The sequence below is a fragment of the Ornithorhynchus anatinus genome, chromosome 2 (assembly GCF_004115215.2).
Source record: "Ornithorhynchus anatinus isolate Pmale09 chromosome 2, mOrnAna1.pri.v4, whole genome shotgun sequence".
Taxonomy (NCBI): domain Eukaryota; kingdom Metazoa; phylum Chordata; class Mammalia; order Monotremata; family Ornithorhynchidae; genus Ornithorhynchus; species Ornithorhynchus anatinus.
This window is the reverse complement of record NC_041729.1, coordinates 15,768,866-15,789,261: the sequence shown is the minus strand read 5'-3', so window position 1 is coordinate 15,789,261 and position 20,396 is coordinate 15,768,866. Positions and strand designations below refer to the sequence as shown.

Sequence of the window (20,396 nt, the reverse complement as noted above, 5' to 3'; positions counted from 1 at the left end):
ATTTCATGTCTGTCTCCACCGCCAGACTGCAAGCTCACTGTGGTCAGGGAATGCATCTGTTGCATCATACTCTCCCAAGTATGATGGACAGTGCTCTGCACACAGTAATTAATCAATACCACAATGAATGAATGAAAGGACCAGTTTCAGAGGAGCCACTTGATGATAATGATGATGCTATTTGTTAAGGGCTTACTATGTGCCAAGCACTGTTCTAAGCACTGGTGTAGATATAAGGTAATCAAGTGGTCCCAACTGGGGCTCACAGCTTTTCATCCCCAATTTACCAATGAGGTAACTGAGGCACAGAGAAGTGAAGTGACTTAACCAAAGTCAACAGAGCTGCCTCAACCTTGCCTGGAGGCAGGTGAGAGTCAGTTGACCTCATCTAATTCTAAAATGCCTTGCCCCCATCTCCCACAGAATTCACCTGCTCTTTTGCAGGTGTTCTGAACCCTGTTTTTCCCCCAATGTGTTTGCTTCACTTACTGCCTTGCATTCATTTTTGAAGTTCTAGGACCTCCAGCTAACTAGATCTTGGTAACAAGTTTGCTTGACTCAAGGCTCTAAGTGGAGACAGCAATAATGACTGTGGTATTTGTTAAACCTTGTTTATGTGTTAAGCGCTGGGATAGATACAACTGGATCAGACGCAGTCCCCGTTCTACATAGGACTCAAAGTCTAAGCAGGGAGGAGAGGGAGATATTTTAATCCCCACTACAGATGAGGAAACTGAGGTATCCAGAAGCAGTGTGGCCAGTGGATAGGGTATGAGCCTGGGAGTTAGAAGAACTTGGGTTCTAATTCTGGCTCTGCCACTTGTCTGCTGTAAGATTTTGGGCAAGTCACTTAACTTCTCTGTGCTTCAGTTCCTCATCTGTAAAATGGGGATTAAGAATGTGAGCTCTGTGTGGGACAGGGACTGTGTCCAACCCTAATATCTTGTACCTAGCCCAGCACTTAGAAGAGTGCCTGGCACAAACTAAGTGCTTAAAAAAAATCACAATTATTACTATTATTATTACTTGCCCTAGGCCACACAACAAGTAAATGGTGAAGCTGGGATTAGATCCCAGATCCTCTAACTTCTAGGCCCGTGTTCTTTCCACTGGACCACAAAGCTTGCTATTTGCCTGTCTTTATTTTTGAATGCTCCCACCTCCCCACACCCCAGGAAAAGGTTGCAAACTTTAATTGAAAAAAAAAAGCCAAAACACTCACCAAACTATTGCTAGCACACTGCAAGACAGTGTGGTGCTGTGTGGAGGGGACGGGGAGCAGAGAAAAGGGAAGGAAACTCCTGATTACCACAAAAACAGCTTCTTCAGGCCAAGGTCATGGATGGAATTCCAGGAGAAAGCCAGGCATTCTAAGCAATTGAGAGGCTGGCTTAGCTCACTGAAAGTTCAAATAACCAACCCAAATTGTACTTGGATCTTTCAGAAAGGCAGATGCCAATACTTCTCAGCTGCCCAAACTATTTTTTGAAACATCTTAATTAGGCTTAAGTTCAAATAAATGGCAGTTCAAATAATTACTGTCTTTCTTTCACTACCAAAGCTGGTTCTCTGCAAAGTTACTGTGGGGGAAGAAGGGGAAAAAAGAGCCAGACCAGCAGACTCCAACCATGCCAGGGGAAAGGATGCTGCTTTTAATTTCACTCATTTTTTATGATCATCAGGGGCCAAATGTTACTTTCAACCCTGAGATGGAGAAGTTCAGGTCACATGACTTGTGTAGACCGTGAGGAAAGGCCAAGGTGCTTTATATGTTTAGGAGTCTTTAGGGTGCTGGGGTGGTACCCTCGAAAGGGAAAACCTGACCCATGAAGCCCAAGCCTGCTAACACTACACCACTCTCCTCTTCACTCATTCACTGGATCACATTGATTGAGCATTTACTGTGTGCAGAGCACTCTGCTAAGCATTTGGAAGAATATAATAATAAATAGACACATTCCCTGCCCACAATGAGCTTACAACTCCAGGAGGCTCATTGGTTCAGAGCCAGTTCCAAAGGTGTGGCGGAAGGAAGCGAAGGAATACCAAAACCACGGCCCATCCTCCTCACCCCCGCCCCCGGAGCAGCCACTGCTCCATTGCCCCAGGCTTAGTCCAGCTGTGTACTGGGCAACCCACCAGCTGTAGGGCTCCCTGGCCTCTCTGGTGTCTGGCCAACACAGCCCTTCAGAGGTCATCTGGAGTAACCTGAGCCTGCTGTACTATTATTAATCCTCCCTTTATATCCACCAATCTCAAGTTCTCCTGGGCCCATTGAAGAAGATAGCATTTCCTCCCAGGAAAGAACCAAGTCTCTCAAGGAGACAGACAGTGGCACAAAAGGAGCAGAGGAGAATGAGAGACCTGGTGACGCCCTTCCAACCCCACCCCTGCCAGCTCCACCTGGAAAGATCCGATTAAGTTACCCCCTTTGTTCCTCTCTTTGTATCACAGATTTCCAACAAGAAGCACAGATGTGGTCTCGGGCAAAAATTAGTTTTTCTCTTTCAGTGTATTCAGCTCTCAATTTCAGGAAGATCCTTTCCCCCACCACCACAGGGCTGGTGTCGGCTCGGGGTAGAAGACGGTCGCATGAGGGATCGGAAATGGAAAAAGACAACATCGAGTGGCGAGGAGCCAAGCCTGAATTCAAAGAGCAAGTATCTGGGGTCAAGGCATTCCGGGCTTTCTCCCTCCCATGACCTATTTATTCTGCAAGACTCAGGACAATCCACCCAGGATCTCAGTGTCTGTTGGCTAGAGGCTTTTTGACCAATAATAATACATTAGCCATGAGAATAAACATTTTCTATGGTATTTTTTAAGCACTTACTATTTGCCGAACACTAAATTAAGTGCTGGGGTAGAAACAAGGCCTCAGTTACCTCATCTGTGTGGTGAGCCCACAACCAACTGCCTTGTTAGCAATTGTTTGTGATCCCAGGAACACCAACAAGGAAGAGACTGGCAAAAGCACTGATGGGTTTTACTTGAGGCAGGTGATTGCGGGCCTCTGGGGGTGGAGCATGGAGGGAGGCTTGGCTCTCTCTCCCTGCTTTACCCAGTAACGGGCCTGGACCAATCAATGACTGCTACATAGAGCCACAGTTGCGACGCCTAAGGCAGATTAAAGAAGGTTGCTTTGAATTGTGCAGGGGGCATCTGGGGGCACACACTGAGGCATGCAGAAGGAGCAGGGGCTTACAGGAGGCATAGAGGGAAACACCTGCAGCAGGAGAGCAACACTTGGAAGCAGAAAGAAGAAGCTTTGGCAGAATGGGCTCCTTTGACTACAGATTGGCATCGGACCCTTGGTGGAGTGAGTGTGCGTACGTGTCACTCCCTTGCAAGTTGGTAAAACTAAGTAAAAAACTTTACTCGTTAACCTTTGTGATCAGAGGTGTGGTTTGACTTCTACTACGTGTCACTGAGACTCCCCTGGTCCAGGAAGGTCCTGGTTGGTATGAACTGGGGGTAGGGGATCTCGCAACAATCCATAAAATGGGGATGGGACTGTGTCTAACCTGATGATTACTCTGTATCTACTGCAGTGCTTGGAAGAGTGTTTGGCACATACTAAGCGCTTAACAAATATCACAGAAAAGCAGCGTGGCTTAGTGGAAAGAGCACGGGCTTGGGAATCAGAGGTTGTGGGTTCTAATCCTGGCTCTGCCACTTATCAGTTGTGAGACTTTGGGCAAGCTACTTAACTTCTCTGTGCCTCAGTTACCTCATCTGTAAAATGGGGATGAAGACTGAGGCCCTAAGTGGAACAACTTGATTACCTTGTATTTACCCCAGTGCTTAGAAAAGTGCTTGGCACATAGTAAGAACTTAGCAAATATCATTATTATTATTAGTATTATCCTGGTCTGGTTTTTGAGGCACTCTGTGCTGGAGAAGGGGGCAGGGAGGGTGGTGGGAATTCTGAGTGTCTGCAGAGACACAGATGGGCACTTTGGACTCTTGGCATGGAGTTCTGGAGAGCAACAGAAAGAGGCGGGGATGTCTGGGAGAGGAAACGGAACTCTAGGGAATGTGGGAGGGACCAATGCAGCTTTGGCGGGCTGAAGAGAATTTCGAAGACGAAGTGATTTCTCAAAAATTTTGTGCAGCTGTGCAAACAGGGCCCGCGAATGTGACCTCTCCAAGCTTAGAGCTGAGGGGGTCACCAGCTGGGCCTGGGGCTGTGGTCAAGAGCAGACCAACAGGAAACCAGCTTTAATTAGATTCCCCAGTGGGGGGAGAGCTGCTGTGCAGGCCACCCCGTTATGTTCCACTTTTTCACTGCACCCCATCTCCAGCCTTTTCAAAATGAGACATGGAGCTTCAAATCAGTTTTCTGCAGTAAAATTTCTTTTAAAGAACTTACTGTTCCTCTCCAAATGAATCTAATGCAATGGATCCTTCTGCATTTAAAGATTGATATCTGTCTTTGGAAGGCCAAATGACTCGACTTCGATTGGCATATTTTGGACACATCATCACAACAACTAATTCTCTGGAGAAGACACTAATGCTAGGAAACATCCAGGGAAAATGTGGAAGAGGGAGACCAGCAGCTAGATGGATAGAAACCAGAACAATGATAATGACAGAACCATGAGTAAAGGTTATAGATTATAGCAGAAGCACCATGGCATAGTGGATACAGCTTGGGTCTGGGAGTCAGAAGGTCATGGGTTCTAAATCCAGCTCTGCCACTTGTCTGCTGTGTGATGTGGGCAAGTCACTTCACTTCTCTGTGCCTTAGTTACCTCATCTGTAAAACGGGGATCGAGACTGTGAGCCCCTCATGGGACCAACTTATTAACTTGTACCTACTCCAGCGCTTAGTACAGTGCCTGGCACAGAGTAAGTGCTTAACAAATATCATCATCATCATTATTATTATTAGAAAATAGGACGTTATGGAGAAAATACATCCATAGAGTCACTTTGAATTGAAAATGACTCAATAGCATTTGATAATAATAATAATATCCGTCAAGTGAGTAGTCAACAGAGGCCCTAGATTATTTGGGTGGCCTGGAAGCTGGGGACTGAGCCAGATGAACTTGAGGACTAATCGAGCTTTGGGGTGCCACAAAATTGATCGATCTGAAAGCCATGACATCTTCCCCTTTCTCCCGAGAGAAGCCCAAAACTGGGCGGGGGGGGGGGGGGGGGGGGGGGAGGAGGCGGCTACGTGAGCTCTGAGCTGTTAGGGGCACTGCACCGTCCCCAACGAGGCCCAGAGGACAGATAGGATTCGCTACGTATTTGGCAAGCAATAGCGAAGGGACTTCCTTGTAGGAACCTGAGCCTCACTATTGCTGAGGCTCGGGGTGACTGCCACTGGCCACCAAACATCTGGGTTTTCTCTATACCATGTTCCTCCCTTAGGTTTTCCAGATTCCCCATCTGGAGGAAGGAGAAGAAGGCTGTGTTCACAACCTGCCACAAGCGAGAGAAGAGAATGAATTCCAGGGACATAGTATCACAAGAACCCGCCATCTGGATTCCCAGATTTGATCTGGGTCTTAGAGTCAGGATTTCTCTGGGGCTGAGATTTTTCTTTAAAAAAAAAAAAAAGATAATTTTTGTATGGAGAGAAATGATTAAAATGCACTGCTGATTGTTTAGACCAATTTACCAAGTTTATGATGAAATGATAATAGATCTGTCTATTCACCACGTGTCGGAAATTTTCTTGGAACGAATCTACACTGACATTGATATTTGTGTAGTGCTAGGAAAGACTCTGAATTAATAATCAAACTGTCAGAAGGCAAACCCCAAGCTGAATTCACAGTTAACAAACAAACAAGGTTTAGAGAATCCTTAGAATACTTGCAAAAGGGAGAAATTTATTTTGGGCTGGAAATGAGCATAAAAAGAACAACAATTGTGGAATTTAAGCACTTATTATGTGCCAAGCACTGTACTAAGCCCAGGAGTAGATACAAAATAATCAGTTTGGCCATACTCCCTGTCCCACCTGGGGCTCACAGTCTAAGTAGGAGGGATAACAGGTATTGAATTTCCATTTTGCAGGTGAGGAAACTGAGGCACTGAGAAGGTAAGTGCCCAAGGTCACGGAACAGGCAAATGGAGGAACCGGGACTAGAATCCAGGTCCTCTGGTTTCCAGGCCAGTGCTTGCTCCCCAAGGCCATTCTGCTTTTTCAGTGTCCAGGTTTTGAGTTGTAAATCAGTCAATCATATTTGAGTACTTATTATGTGCAGGGCATTGCCCTGAGTGCTTGGGAGAGTATAACACGACAACAAAACAAACACAATCCCTGCCCACATGAGCCTGTTTAGACTGTGAGCCCATCGTTGGGCAGGGATTGTCGCTATCTGTTGCCCAATTGTACATTCCAAGTGCTTAGTACAGTGCTCTGCACATAGTAAGCGCTCAATAAATATGATTGAATGAATGAATGAGCTTACAGTCTAGAGGACAAGCTCACAGTCTCCTTATCCATGTTCTGCACTCAGAACAAGCCTGGTCAAGGGACGAGGCTGAGGACAGCAGTGTCCAAAGTCAGACCAAGTCTGGGCCTTCAGCAAGTCATGTCACTTTCTGTCAATCTCATCAGAGCACCAAACAAACCAGAAGAAATCTTCACTAAAAGAGAGTGAGGCTCTGAAAAGAAAAAGCACTAGATCCTGGTCCCCAGTCCATCTCTGACCAACCAGGAGCCTTTCTGCAAGTCACTTTCTTTCTTGGGGTCTCAATTTCTCCAACTGGACCAAAGTATATATGGACTGATGAAATGTGCATGAAGTTAAACACAGTTCACAGTTAGAAAGGCACTCTGGAAATAAAAACACTGAAGGAATGTGAAAAACTCTGATCATATTTTCAGTCACAAAGTTGCTCCCAAAATCCTTTAGAAATGCACCTTGTGAAATAATTGAGGATGTGGACCAATCTTCCAACAATAATTTCCCACAATACCCTCCTTCCCAGAGACAATGAAGTAGAAGGTAAAAACAGCATCTTTGACTACTCCGGCAAAAGTTAATTTAAAACCATAAGCCCTGCACTTAATGCTGAGGGAGTGTCTGCTCAGTGAGTCGGGAGGGGCAAGTCGGGCCCAGCAGAGAGGATATATCTATCTCCTCATTGCCCAGGAAGCTCCTGGGCAGCAATGGAGGCAGACCCAATCCCAGTAAGTTCGCTGAACACTCAAGTCCATGCTGTGCTCGCTGACTGACCTCATTCCCCACTGGCTTTAATAATAATAATAATAATAATGTTGGTATTTGTTAAGCACTTACTATGTGCAGAGCACTGTTCTAAGCGCTGGGGTGGACACGGGGGAATCAGGTTGTCCCGCGTGGAGCTCACAGTCTTCATCCCCATTTTACAGATGAGGGAACTGAGGCACAGAGAAGTGAAGTGACTTGCCCACAGTCACACAGCTGACAAGTGGCAGAGCTGGGATTCGAACTCATGAGCCCTGACTCCAAAGCCCGTGCTCTTTCCACTGCGCCACGCTGCCATCGGCCCCCATCCCAACACGCTCTCTACACTGGAAATTCCCCAGGTGGTGGATCAGCGCTAGCCATCTTAGGTCATCAGATTTCAAACTTGGTGAGTAAAGACGAAATCATCTACTTTTAGCTTGGTGGGCACACTGGCAGGCAACTGGTTAAAGACGGTTCCATCTTCAAACTCCTATTAAAATCATAACTCCTCCAGAAAGCCGTCCCTGACCTACCTCTCATGTCTTCATTTTATTCTCCCTCCTTTCTGCAGTGCTCTTGCATTTGGGTTTGAAACCCTTAAGCATTTGGGTACTAACCCCACCGGCACTCCCATAGTCCTTATGCACACGTTCCTATACTCTAGGCACCTCTAGAGTCAACCTCCTAGCCCAAGAGAGGAAAAGCAGCTGCCCCTCAAACCAATCAATCACCATCTCTTGAGCACCGCTGTGAAGAACAGCTGGTCTATTGGAAAATGGGAGCCACGAGACCAAGGTTCTAGTCCCGACTTGGCCACTTGACAGCTGTTTGACCTTGGACAAGTCACTCTATGCCTCAATTTCAATCAATCATATTTACTGAATGCTTACTGTGTGGCAGAGCACTGTATTAAGCGCTTGGGAGAGTACAATATGAGTTGGTAGATACAGTCCCTGCCCACAATGAGTTTACAGTCTAGAGGACCTCATGTGGGGCCAGGACTATGCCTGATCAGATTGTATTACCCAACCTCAGCGTTTAGCATGGTGACTGATGCATATTAAGTGCAAAAAAACACAATTATAACTGTGTACTAGATACTTGGAAGGAACTGGGGGAGGAGGGGGATGGGGATGACTAAATCTGTCCAAAGCCACAGGTATTTTGTACTCTAGGAAAAGGTGGGGGGCAGAGAGGCTGAAGAGGGAGCTCCTAACCCCAAAGAAACCCTCTTGCAGCTCAGAAGACATGCAGCAGAGCTGATCCACAGTCAAGAGCTGCCCCCAGAAGACACTCAAGGTACCTCCTCTGCCAGCTCCACAACCTGCTCTCTTCCAGAGGATGTCCAAGACACTGAGGTATTTCTTATTTTGAGACATGACAAGCGGCTGCCATATCTCTCCTCCCCACACACCCCACCCGCCCAATTTAAAAATACAAATTTCTTTTCCCAAGCCAAAATTTCCGGCTCCAATGCAAAGCAGTCTAATAAATCACATGTCATCCAAGCAACAGATAGAGAAATTGAGTTTCTTCCAAGCCAGTATGTTATGTCAACGATCTTGCATCCGTTTCTGGCTCTCTCTCCTATTGTCTCTGAGGTCCTGCCTGCAGATCCCTTTTCCTCTGGCCTCTGCTCCCTTCCCTCCGGTGTCAGAGACAGGCCAGAGAGCAGCCTCCACTGGGCCGCCAGCCAACCTCTCCAGGCTCCTTTATTTCTCTCCCTCCCGCACCAGCCTAGTATGAAGAGGAGAGCTACACCAATGACACCTTCCCAGCGGAAGTTATTGCTATCCACGGATATTTGTGCGAAAGCTGCTTCTGGAGGTGCAAAGAATAGGAAGGAAGAAGAGGAGGGAAATGATCATTCATAACCACAAACTGAGGGGAGAATTGCTTTCAAACAACAAATGTCCCTCTCCAAGAAGAGACATCATTCTCCAAGAGGTGTGGACGTTGGCAGCACAGATAGCTTCCGCGAGCAGGAGTCAGACTTAGGCAGCCCATTTTGGGGCCCGCATTGGTCATGGCAAGTGAGGGTCAACCTCCAGAAACCAGAGACCCACTCCCCGACCTCATGACTCCCAGGGGTGTGTTGAACCCACTGTGAGTTGCCCCTAGAAGTCACAGCCAGGAGGGGGCTGTGGGCAGGGTGGCAGTATGTCAGACACCCCCCCACACATCCCCAAGAACCACTGCCCACACCCCTAGTAGCACAGTCCAAACTCATTCCTAGCCACAGGGCAATGAGGGATGGTGCCCTATTCCAAGCCAGGGAAAGGACAGGACACCCTGCCACTGCCCTGGTCGTGAGGGCACGTCCTCCTCGCATCCCCAGATTTAGGGGAAGAGATGGGAGGGGACAGGGCAAGAAAGACAAGGTCAGACAAGACAAACTCCTGCCAGTGCCAGCCTATCAAGCACTATCCCTTTCCTCCCTACTCTCTTTCTCTTCTCCACCCTCACCTCCCAGCAGCAACAGCTTTGTTATGAATCTACCACACAGCTCAATAAAGTCATGACATTGCATGTGCACGGCGTGAAGCAAATAATCTCACGTGTCACATGAGGGCCCCCAATAACCAAATAGTCCTGAGCCCACAGGGCAGCAAGGGGGCATTAATTCAGTCCTGCCACCTTCAAGTGGCATTGTGCATTGGTGGGATGGGGGAACAAGGCAACTAAAACCAATTCTTCTCCTCTAGCCGCAACACCCAGCTGATTTCACTATTTTGTGTATGTGTCCTTGTATTTTATGCTGTTTGTGTGTGTTTTCTTTTATTACTATTTATTATTTTATGTGTTTTATTTCATCACTCCTGATGTGTCTTATCTCCAGTCTCCTCTCCCTCCATTTATATTCATAGTTTGTGAGCCCCCTGAAGGACAGTGGCCATGTCTAATTCCCACCATTGTATTCTTTCCCAGCCCTTAGTACAGTGCTCCGCAAAGAGTGAGTCCTTAATAAATACTCTTAATACAGTTAATTGGACTCTCAATGGAGTTGGTTAATGGGCATTTAAATTGTATGACTGATTTTTTGCTCACCACCTACTCAAAGGTATCATTTCGTTTAGCTCTTTTGCAAAGAAAAGTTGGTGACCTCTGCTTTAACATTATTCAGTCCTCCCTGCCTATGAGTGGTCCTCTAGACTGTAAGCTCCTTGTGGGCAGGGAACAGGTCCAGCAACTCTGTTGTGTTTTACTCTCCCAAGCGCTTAGTACAATACTCTGGACACAGTAAGTATTCAATAAATACGACTGACTGATTGATCGTGGCTCAGTGGAAAGAGCACGGGCTTTGGAGTCAGAGGTCATGGGTTCGATTCCCGGCTCGGCCACTTGTCAGCTGTGTGACTTTGGGCAAGTCACTTAACTTCTCGGTGCCCCAGTTACCTCATCTGTAAAATGGGGATTAAGACTGTGAGCCCCACGTGGGACAACCTGATTCCCCTGTATCTACCCCAGGGCTTAGAACGGTGCTCGGCACATAGTAAGCGCTTAACAAATACCAACATTAGAGAAGCAGTGTGGCGCAGTGGAAAGAGCACGGGCTTTGGAGTCAGGGCTCATGAGTTCGAATCCCAGCTCTGCCACTTGTCAGCTGTGTGACTGTGGGCAAGTCACTTAACTTCTCTGTGCCTCAGTTCCCTCATCTGTAAAATGGGGATTAAGACTGTGAGCCCCACGTGGGACAACCTGATTCCCCTGTGTCTACCCCAGCGCTTAGAACAGTGCTCTGCACATAGTAAGCGCTTAACAAATACCAACATTATTATTATTATTATTATTTAAGATCTTTATTCAGCTGCTGAAAATCCTGCTCTCATCTCTTGCCCCCAGCAAAACTGTGCTGCAGTGAGCACTACCTCAGAGATGATGAGCTGCCTGTGTTCCAGGGCCTCAGTGCTGACCGTCCTGTGTTCTGCCTTTAAGGTTCCTGTCCCCAGTGAAACTGATTGAAAAACTGGTTATGCCTTCTGGGTTAAGAGGTCTTACAGCCATATAGAAATCTGAACATTAATGAACTTTATTGACCTTCAAGTTGGTTTGAAATTTGATGCTCCCTGCTGCTGTCCATCCGTCAGTCTCCCAAAACTCTTGCTGGCCTTTTTTTTATTATTTTCTACTCTCTGTGAATTGCTGCATAGGATATAGTGCAGCCCACAGAGTTCAGAGACAGCATTAAGTTCAGTGTTGTGGATAAAAATCTCTGGTACTGTGTAAGGGATCCAGGGATTAGACTGGCATAAAACTTGTTTTCTTCGGGTTTGCTGTCAAGCCTAGAATTGACACCACTGTATAAAGTAAACCAATTCCTCAAAAAACCTCCACTGGTCAACCAATCCTTTCCACACCAAGCAGAAACTCCTGACCACTGGCTTTAAAACACTCCATTAGCTCTCTCCTCCCACTACACCCTTGCTCACTCTTCTTTCTTCTTAAGCTAACCTACTCACCATACCTGTCTCTTCCCTGGCCCACCTCTTGCTTGGATCCTTCTCCCTAGAATTCCCTCCCCGTCAAATTTCCTCAATCACAGCTCTCCCCATCTTCAAAGCCATTCTGAAACCACACCTCTTCCAAAAGGCCTTCTCCAATAGCCCCTCCACAATTTTGACTAGAATTTTGCCAACAGTATAAAGGTGAGATGCCCAGCAGCTGAAGACTGAGCTTTCTTCTTGAAGTGGTCTTTTTGGTGGCATCCTTGATGTCATGCAGTAGTTCTTACAGATTCCTTGTATTGAGGTTGAGTTTGGGAGGCTACTGAGCAATTAACCCTCTACTTGTTTGTAGATTTCTGCTTGAGGGCTTTAAGATCCAGGTGTTTCGCTATTTTTTGCAGCCTCAAGTGCTCTAGTAACTTCCAAAAGAGTTGGAGCTCAGGCCACAGCCTTGACATTTTAACTGGTTTTTGATGCTTTGAAAGACCTCACTCTCAACTGGGGCCAGTTCCCGATCAGACAGTGGTGACGCCCTTGCCCTTTGCCTAAGATACCTAGAAAGAAGAGTGCCCTCATGGAAAGAGAACAGGACTGGGATTCAAAGAACCTGGGTTCTAATCCTAACTCTGTCACTTGCCTGCTATGTGACCTTAGACAAGTCACTTGACTTTTCAGTGCCTCAGTTTCCTCATCTGAAAAAGGGGGTTAAATATTTGATCCCCCACCGTGTTAAACTGAGAACCCCAAGTGGGGCATAGACTGTATCTGACCACATTATCTTGCATCTGCCTTGTACTGGATTAGTGCTACTGCAATTATTATCCCTATTTAGAGAAGCAGCGTGGCTCAGTGGAAAGAGCACAGGCTGGGGAGTCAGAGGTTTTGGGTTCAAATCCCGACTCCGCCGCTTGCCAGCTGTGTGACTTTGGGCAAGCACTTAACTTCTCTGGGCCTCAGTGACCTCAACTGTAAAATGAACATGAAGACTGTGAGCCCCATGTGGAACAACCTGATCACCTTTGTACCCTCCCCAGCACTTAGAACACTGCTTTGCACATAGTAATCGCTTAACAAATGCCATTATTATTATTATTTGCAATGAGGGTAGTTCCACCTGAACCCTTGGTGCTGTGGCCACATGGCTTCTTCAGAAGTGAGAGCACAGGTCCCCAGTTTGGCTTAGTAGACCAGCGGAGCATCTCAGCCTTATCACCCCAACAGAACTGTGTGTGTTTGTTCCGTGGCTGGATCTGTGCATCCGGTTTTTGTAGGTCTCTTTTTGGTTATAATCAGGAACATGAAGTGTCGCAAGGTGTTGTTGATGTATTTCTAGCCCTCCTTGCCCCCAGGGCCACATCCAGCTGCTAATGACTGGAAACAGCTTTTAGCCAGGATCACTAGCAGACCTGGCATCCCTCATTTCTTTCCTACCACCATCATCATCCCGCACTGACAGCAGTTTCTGATTAAGGAGAAGGCAGAGCCAGGGAGCCTGTAAGGATCTGGGGATTGGAGGAAGGAAGTGGTGCTGTTTAAGGGAAGAGTAGTGGGTTTCTCCCCTCCATTGTGGCTCTCACAAAGATGAGGCTTTGGTATTAAAAAACTGGTGACAGACTTTTGTACAAAATTTGAGGACAGGTTTCAGGCTTTTTCAAGGGGGTTTTATGGCATTTGTTAAATACTTACTATATGCCAGGCACTGTTCTTAGCGCTGGGGTAGATACAAACTAATCAGGTTGGACACAGTCCATGTCCCACCTAGGGTTCAGTCTTAATCCCCATTATACGGATGAGATAACTGACGCACAGAGAAGTGAAGTGACTTGCTCAAGGTTATACAGTAGATAAGTGGCAGAGCCGGGACTAGAACCCAGGTTCTTCTGACTCCCAGACTTGTGCTCTAGCCCCTGGGCCATGCTATTTCTTAAGTTCACAAAGAATGACCTCATTCTGATTTGTTGATGGGGAGTTTTCATGAGAACGATTCGTACAAGCAAACCCTGCAGAGACTGGTGAGGTTGGGTGAAAAAGGACTCATGAGCAGGGGAGCTGTGATGATCCTTAAGTCTCTTCAGGGTTGGGTTCATGCCCTTGCTACCGCCCACTCAAAGTCGTTTCCATTGCAGTGGCATTTGTGGAGCTGAATTGAATTTTATATTTTGGAAGAGCCCAGGGACACGCTCAAGTTTAGGGAGAAGGTGTTTATGTGTACAGGGCTGCCTGAACCCAAACAAACAGTCTTTGGCTAGAAAAGCACACAATCCAACCACTTATCGAAACTGCTCACACGAGGATAGGCCAACCGAGAGTGTTCTCACTCCCTTAACCGCTCACTATTTCTTTAGCTCTGCTCTCATGAATATTGAGCTGCACGATAAACCACCCAACACTGTAACAACAAAGCATTAAAACATCCATCTCCAGCTCCCGCACAGGGAAAGAGAATGAAGCGTTAGTGCAGAAATGACACTTTGACGATTCCTCTTGTGCTCAAACCACCTTAAAGGTGATTTCCCAGAAACGCCCTGCTCAATGGGTTTTCAATGCCTTCAATGAAAACAGCTCATAAAAAAAAAAAAAAAGAAAAAAGAGAGAGAGAGACCGCCCCTCTGATGTCTCAGGCATGTTGGAGAAGCCAGGGGCCTCATCTCCTCCAGATCCCTCTGCTGAACAAATTACCCAGCTTATGAAAGCCATTTGGATTATTTGTGGCCTGAATACAAAGGACTAAAACACATTTTTGAAATTCCTAAGATGAATTTTTTTTAAGGTGATCTTATCACTAAACAGTCCCCCAGTCCAACTCCCTCCTGAGCTTTTGCCCTTTCGCAGGATACCTAAGAGACTTTTGTGCTCTAATTAATCTATTTTGTGATCATTTGGGAGTATGAATGTTGCAAAAATTACTTTAGGAAAACACACACACACACCCATATAGCCCCGGCACAGTCATTTTTCCCCACGTCCCAGACTCCAGAAACAGCCAGGAACCAAAAGTAATAATAATAATATTATGGTATTTAAGTGTCTAATGTGTGCCAAGCACTGTTCTAAGTGCTGGGGTAGATACGAGGTGATTAGATTGGACACAGTCCCTGTCCCATATGGGGCTCACAGTCTTAATCCCCGTTGTGCAGGGGAGGAAACTGAGGCACAGAGAAGTTAAGTGACTTGCCCAAGGTGTCACAGCAGACAAGTAGCAGAGTCAGGATTAGAACCCACATCCTTTGACTCCCAAGTCTCAGCTCTTGCCACTTGGCCATGATGCTTCCATTAAGTTGAACCCCAGCTGAACAGCACTGTTCCTCAAGCTCCTATCTCTTGGGACTTGAAAGGCAGTGGCTCGAGGCTAAGAGCTGGAGGGTCTCCACATCGACTTATTTTTTCTCCATGGCCACAGAGAGGGAAGCAGTAGACTGTGAAATGAGGCCTGGTGAGCTCTTTCAGCTCCACCTCCGATTGGCTCACTTTCAAGCCAAGCCTCCGGCTGCCAGAATGGGCTTGGGACTTCCTTCCCAGGCTCTCTCCCGGGAACCGGGTGCAGGTTTGGGGATCAGAGCCAGGAATACACTCGACGGTCTGCAAAGAGGCCCCTTTGGCCCTCTCTATCAGTGGGCACTTCAGCCCAGGCTCAAGAGGCCACGGAATCTGAAAATTCTGCCGACTGCCTCAGCGGGGTTTCCTCAAACCCCTGCCTCATGAACTCATTTGGGGAATTTCGTTCAGACAGGCAAACCTGCAGCATCAGAAAACCGGGACCTTTTCCAATCCAGAACAGATGTTTTGTTCAGCAAGCACCAGAGGACTCAAAAGAACTAAACAGGACATCCTGTCTAGAATGGGACAACACTCAATGTCCTGTGCCCTGCTGCCTGGGGACCGGGAGAATGAACCTTCGAAAGAGCACTGAGAAGTCTGGTTGTGCCATCTTTGTAAACCAGAGCTCATCATCAACCCAGTCTCTAAGGGGCAGCAAGTTTCAACCCACAGTTCATTATGGATTCATTAAGTGCTTACTATGGGCTAAGCTCTGGGGCAGACACATGTTTACAGGTTCAGACAGTCCCTGTTCTCAACAGGCCTCACAGACTTTCTTATCCCCATATTAAAGACATTCATTCATTCGTACTTATTGAGTGCTTACTGTGTGCTAAGCACAGTACTAAGTGCTTGGGAAAGTACACTACAAAAATAGACACATTCCCTACCCTCACCAAGCTTATAGGGGAAGCAGACATTAATACAAGTAAAGAAATTACAGATATGTACATAAGTGCTGTGGGGTTGGGAGCATGGAAGAATAAAGGGAGCAAGTCAGGGACAAGACAAGGAACCCAAGGCCCAGAGAGGTTAAGAGACTCACCCTACAACACACTGCAGGTAAGTGGTAGAGCCAGGATTAAAACCTGTTTCATTCATTCAATCATATTTATTGAGGGCTTATTGTGTGCAGAGCACTGTTCTAAGCACTTGGAAAGTACAGTTCAGTAACAAAGAGAGACCATCTCTGCCCACAATGGGGTCACAGTCTAGAAGGAGGGATACAGCCATCAAAACAAGTAAACAGGCAAACAAGTAAAATGTTTCCTGATTCCCAATCCTGTGTTCTCTCCACTACATCACATTGGATACCACTCCATCATCCATCTGCAAGCCCCCAGGAAGATTTTGCTTCTGCAAGAGGTGGAGAGGAGCCCAGGATTTGGGTCTCCTCCTAATTCCAAAAGCTCAGTAAATCCTTTAATAGATCCCAATGGAGAGGAAGCTATAATCTTGGCCTTACTTTTATAAGGCCATCCGTAAAAGATGGCCACGTTGGATCCTATCGCACACAAAAGGCAGTGACCCACACAATGTCACAACAGTCGCAACTCCAGGTTCAGAAATAGTAATCCAGAGATACTGTGACTAAACCAAAGCAGATTTCCGAGTCTTCCCTGAAGACATTGGCCAAAAAGTGATTTATCAGACAACACAAAGCCCTCTCGTGAATGAACTATACAGTGCAGCCACTCTCATTTTAATGAGCCCTGGGGGACCCTCGTTTCTATATTAATCTGAAGATTTGCTAAATGGAAATGGGACCATCTTACCTAGAAACACTTAATAATAATAATAATGTTGGTATTTGTTAAGCGCTTACTAGGTGCAGAGCACTGTTCTAAACGTTGTGGTAGATACAGGGTAATCAGATTGTCCCACATGAGGCTCACAGTTATTCCCCATTTTACAGATGAGGTAACTGAGGCCCAGAGAAGTTAAGTGCCTTGCCCAAAGTCACACAGCTGACAAGTGGCAGATCTGGGATTAGAATTTATGACCCCTCACTCCCAAGCCCGGGCTCTTTCCACTAAGCTACGCTACTTCTCTGACCTTTTTTTAATACGTTCTGAAATATGAAGCACTGTTATTGTGGCGGTAAGGGTAAGAACCAGAGTCAGATACATCTCTGTAAAGTCTAGATCTCCAGGATGTACAAATGAATCCAAATCAGTCTGTTTTCCCTGCTAGTGGCTGAAAGCACCCACTAATGCACTAACGTCCCCAAGAGACTGCCTCTTAGAAGAAGTTGTGCCCTGAGCAACCACCTCCAATCAATGGTAATATTGCTTGACGAAACTTCCGGATGGGCCAATTAGACTGTAAGCTCTCTATGGGCAGTGATTCTTTCTAATAATGTTGGTATTTGTTTAGCTCTTACTATGTGCAGAGCACTGTTCTAAGTGCTGGGGTAGATACAGGGTAAACAGGGTGAGCCCACATGAGGCTCACAATCTTCATCCCCATTTTACAGATGAGGTCACTGAGGCCCAGAGAAGTGAAGTGACTTGCCCACAGTCACACAGCTGACAAGTGGCAGAGCTGGGAAGTTGGCTTTATACCAACTCTATTGTACTGTACTCTCCCAAGCACTTAGTACAGTGCTCTGCATACAGTAAGTACTCAATAAAGACCATTACTTGACTGACTGATTGTTGGATCCACTTGGCTAGTTTCCAGATGATTCACTGACTCACAGAAAGGAGGATTCATTCATTCATTCAATAGTATTTATTGAGTGCTTACTATGTGCAGAGCAGTGTACTAAGCACTTGGAATGTACAAATCAGCAACAGATAGAGACAGTCCCTGCCCATTGATAGGCTTACAGTCTAGTCGGCGGAGACAGACAAAAACAATAGCAATAAATGGAATCAAGGGGGTGTACATCTCATTAAAACAATAGCAATAAATAGAATCAAGGGGATGTACATCTCATTAACAAAATAAATAGGTTAATAAAAATATATACAAATGAGCGGACGAGCACAGTGCTGAAGGGAGGGGAAGGGAGAGGGGGAGGAGCCGAGGGAAAGGGGGGAAAAGGGGGCTTGGCTGAGGGGAGTTGAAGAGGGGGTAGAGAGGCAGTAAAGGGAGCAGAGGGAAAAGGGGGAGCTCAGTCTGGGAAGGCCTCTTGGAGGAAGTGAGCTCTAAGTGGGGCTTTGAAGAGGGGAAGAGAATTAGTTTGGCGGAAGTGAGGAGGGAGGGCATTCCAGGACGGGGGAGGACATGGCCCAGGGGTCGACGGCGGGATAGGCGAGAACGGGGGACGGTGAGGAGGTGGGCGGCAGAGGAGCGGAGCCTACGGGGTGGGCAGTAGAAAGAGAGAAGGGAGGAGAGGTAGGAGGGGGCAAGGTAATGGACAGCCTTGTAGCCTAGAGTGAGAAGTTTTTGTTTCGTGCAGAGGTCGATAGGCCACCACTGGAGGTTTTTAAGGAGGGGTAGTGACATGCCCAGAGCGTTTCTGCAGGAAGATGAGCCAGGCAGCAGAACGAACAATAGACTGGAGCGGGGAGAGACAGGAGGAAGAGAGATCAGAGAGAAGGCTGACACAATAATCCAGCTGGGATATTATGAGAGCCTGTACCAGTAAGATAGCCGTTTGGGTGGAGAGGACAGGGTGGATCTTGGCGATATGATAAAGGTGAGACCGGCCGGTCACGGTGATGGATTGGATGTGTGGGGTGAACGAGAGAGCCGAGTCAAGGACGACACCGAGGTTGCGGGCTTGAGAGACGGGAAGGATGGTCGTACCATCCACGGTGATAGGGAAGTCAGGAAAAGGACAGGGCTTGGGAGGGAAGATAAGGAGCTCAGTTTTGGACATGTTGAGTTTTAGGTGGCAGGCAGACATCCAGGTAGAGATGCCCCGGAGGCAGGAGGAGATATGAGCCTAAAGGGAGGGGGAGAGGACAGGGGCAGAGATGTAGATCTGTGTGTCATCTACATAGAGATGATAGTTGAAGCCGTGGGAGCAAACGAGTTCACCGAGGGAGTGAGTGTAGATGGAGAACAGAAGAGTGCCAAGAAGTGACCCTTGAGGAACTCCTACAGTTAGAGGATGGGAGGGGGAGGAGGAGCCCACGAAGGAGACTGAGAATGAATGGCCAGAAAGATAAGAGGAGAACCAGGAGAGGATGGAGTCCGTGAATCCAAGCTGAGATAAGGTGTGGAGGAGAAGGGGATGGTCTACAGTGTCAATCCAGTCTTGTTTATCCAGAACTCTGCAAAAAACAAATGACAGGATGGCCTCCCACTAGAGAGTGTCCCCTAACCTCTTTAATATATCCTGAATTCATCAAACTATTCAGAGTGATAGCACAGTTGCAGATACATTAATGCTTTGGATATCATAACAGAAGGACTTAGTTTCCATTACCAACAGACAAACCCATCCACCAGGCTACATGTCAGTTAACTATAAGAACCACCAACTTTGAGCCAAACCCATGTAGACCCAAGTGGTACTCTTTCTTCTATACTACTGAGAAGCTTAGCGGAAACAAGCCCCTCAGTTACCTAATCTGTAAAATGTGGATTAATACTGTGAGCCCCATTCATTCAATCGTATTTCTTGAGTGCTTTCTGCATACGGAGCACTGTACTAAGCACTTGGGAGAGTACAATACAACAGTAAACAGACACATTGCCTGCCCACAATGAACTAAGTGTCCAGAGGACAGGAACTATGTCCAACCTGATTACCTTGTATACATAGTAAGCACTTAACAATTTGAATGCTGGGAATTCATTAGAGATTTGTCGGAAGAGATGCAATTTTACCCCCAGAGCCACATGCAGGACTCCTGAGGACTGTATGAGAGGAACAAATATAAAGAGATGATTCCCTATGGCTCTTCTGAAGATACCACCCAGGCAAGCCAGAAGGTCTGTCAAGAAACAAGAGTTAAATAACTCATAGGAAGCAGCATGGCTTAGTGGAAAGAGCATGGGCTTGGGAGTCAGAGGACATGGGTTCTACTCCCACCTCCACCACTTGTCTGCTGTGTGACCTTGGGCAAGCCGCTTAACTTCTCTGTGCCTCAGTTACCTCATCTGTAAAATTGGGATTAAAACTGTGAGCCCCATGCGGGACAACCTGATTATCTTGTATCTACCCCAGCGCTTAGAATAGTGCTTGGCACACAGTAAACACTTAATAAATGTCATAATAATAATTATTATTATTATTAAATAATAAATGAGAAGACAGGATAGATATATATTTTTGTCGAAAATGACCATGGCAGGGGAATGCGAAGAGAGAGAATGAGAGGAAGAGTGGTGGGGAGGTGGGGGGAGGGGAGGGAGTGGGGAAGAGAGAACCATTTTTGTTTCCAATTTAATTGGTACATTCATGTTCACTGAACTGCAGCCAGTACTCCCGGCACAATTTTCTCTCTCCAACCACTGTTTGGTTCCGTTCAAAATAAAATTAAAAAAAGAAAAGAAA

General features: G+C 46.6%; 1 protein-coding gene and 1 long non-coding RNA gene across 11 annotated transcripts in view; one reads left to right on the top strand and one right to left on the bottom strand.

Moving 5' to 3' along the window:
- The window catches only part of NCOR2 (nuclear receptor corepressor 2), a 415,012-nt gene that overhangs the window by 296,868 nt on the left and 97,748 nt on the right, over window positions 1-20,396 (bottom strand). The window lies entirely within an intron of this gene.
- On the top strand, window positions 3,091-5,673 carry LOC120638059. Its single transcript, XR_005659520.1, has 2 exons — window positions 3,091-3,329; window positions 5,386-5,673. It is a non-coding gene; the product is annotated as an uncharacterized LOC120638059 (long non-coding RNA).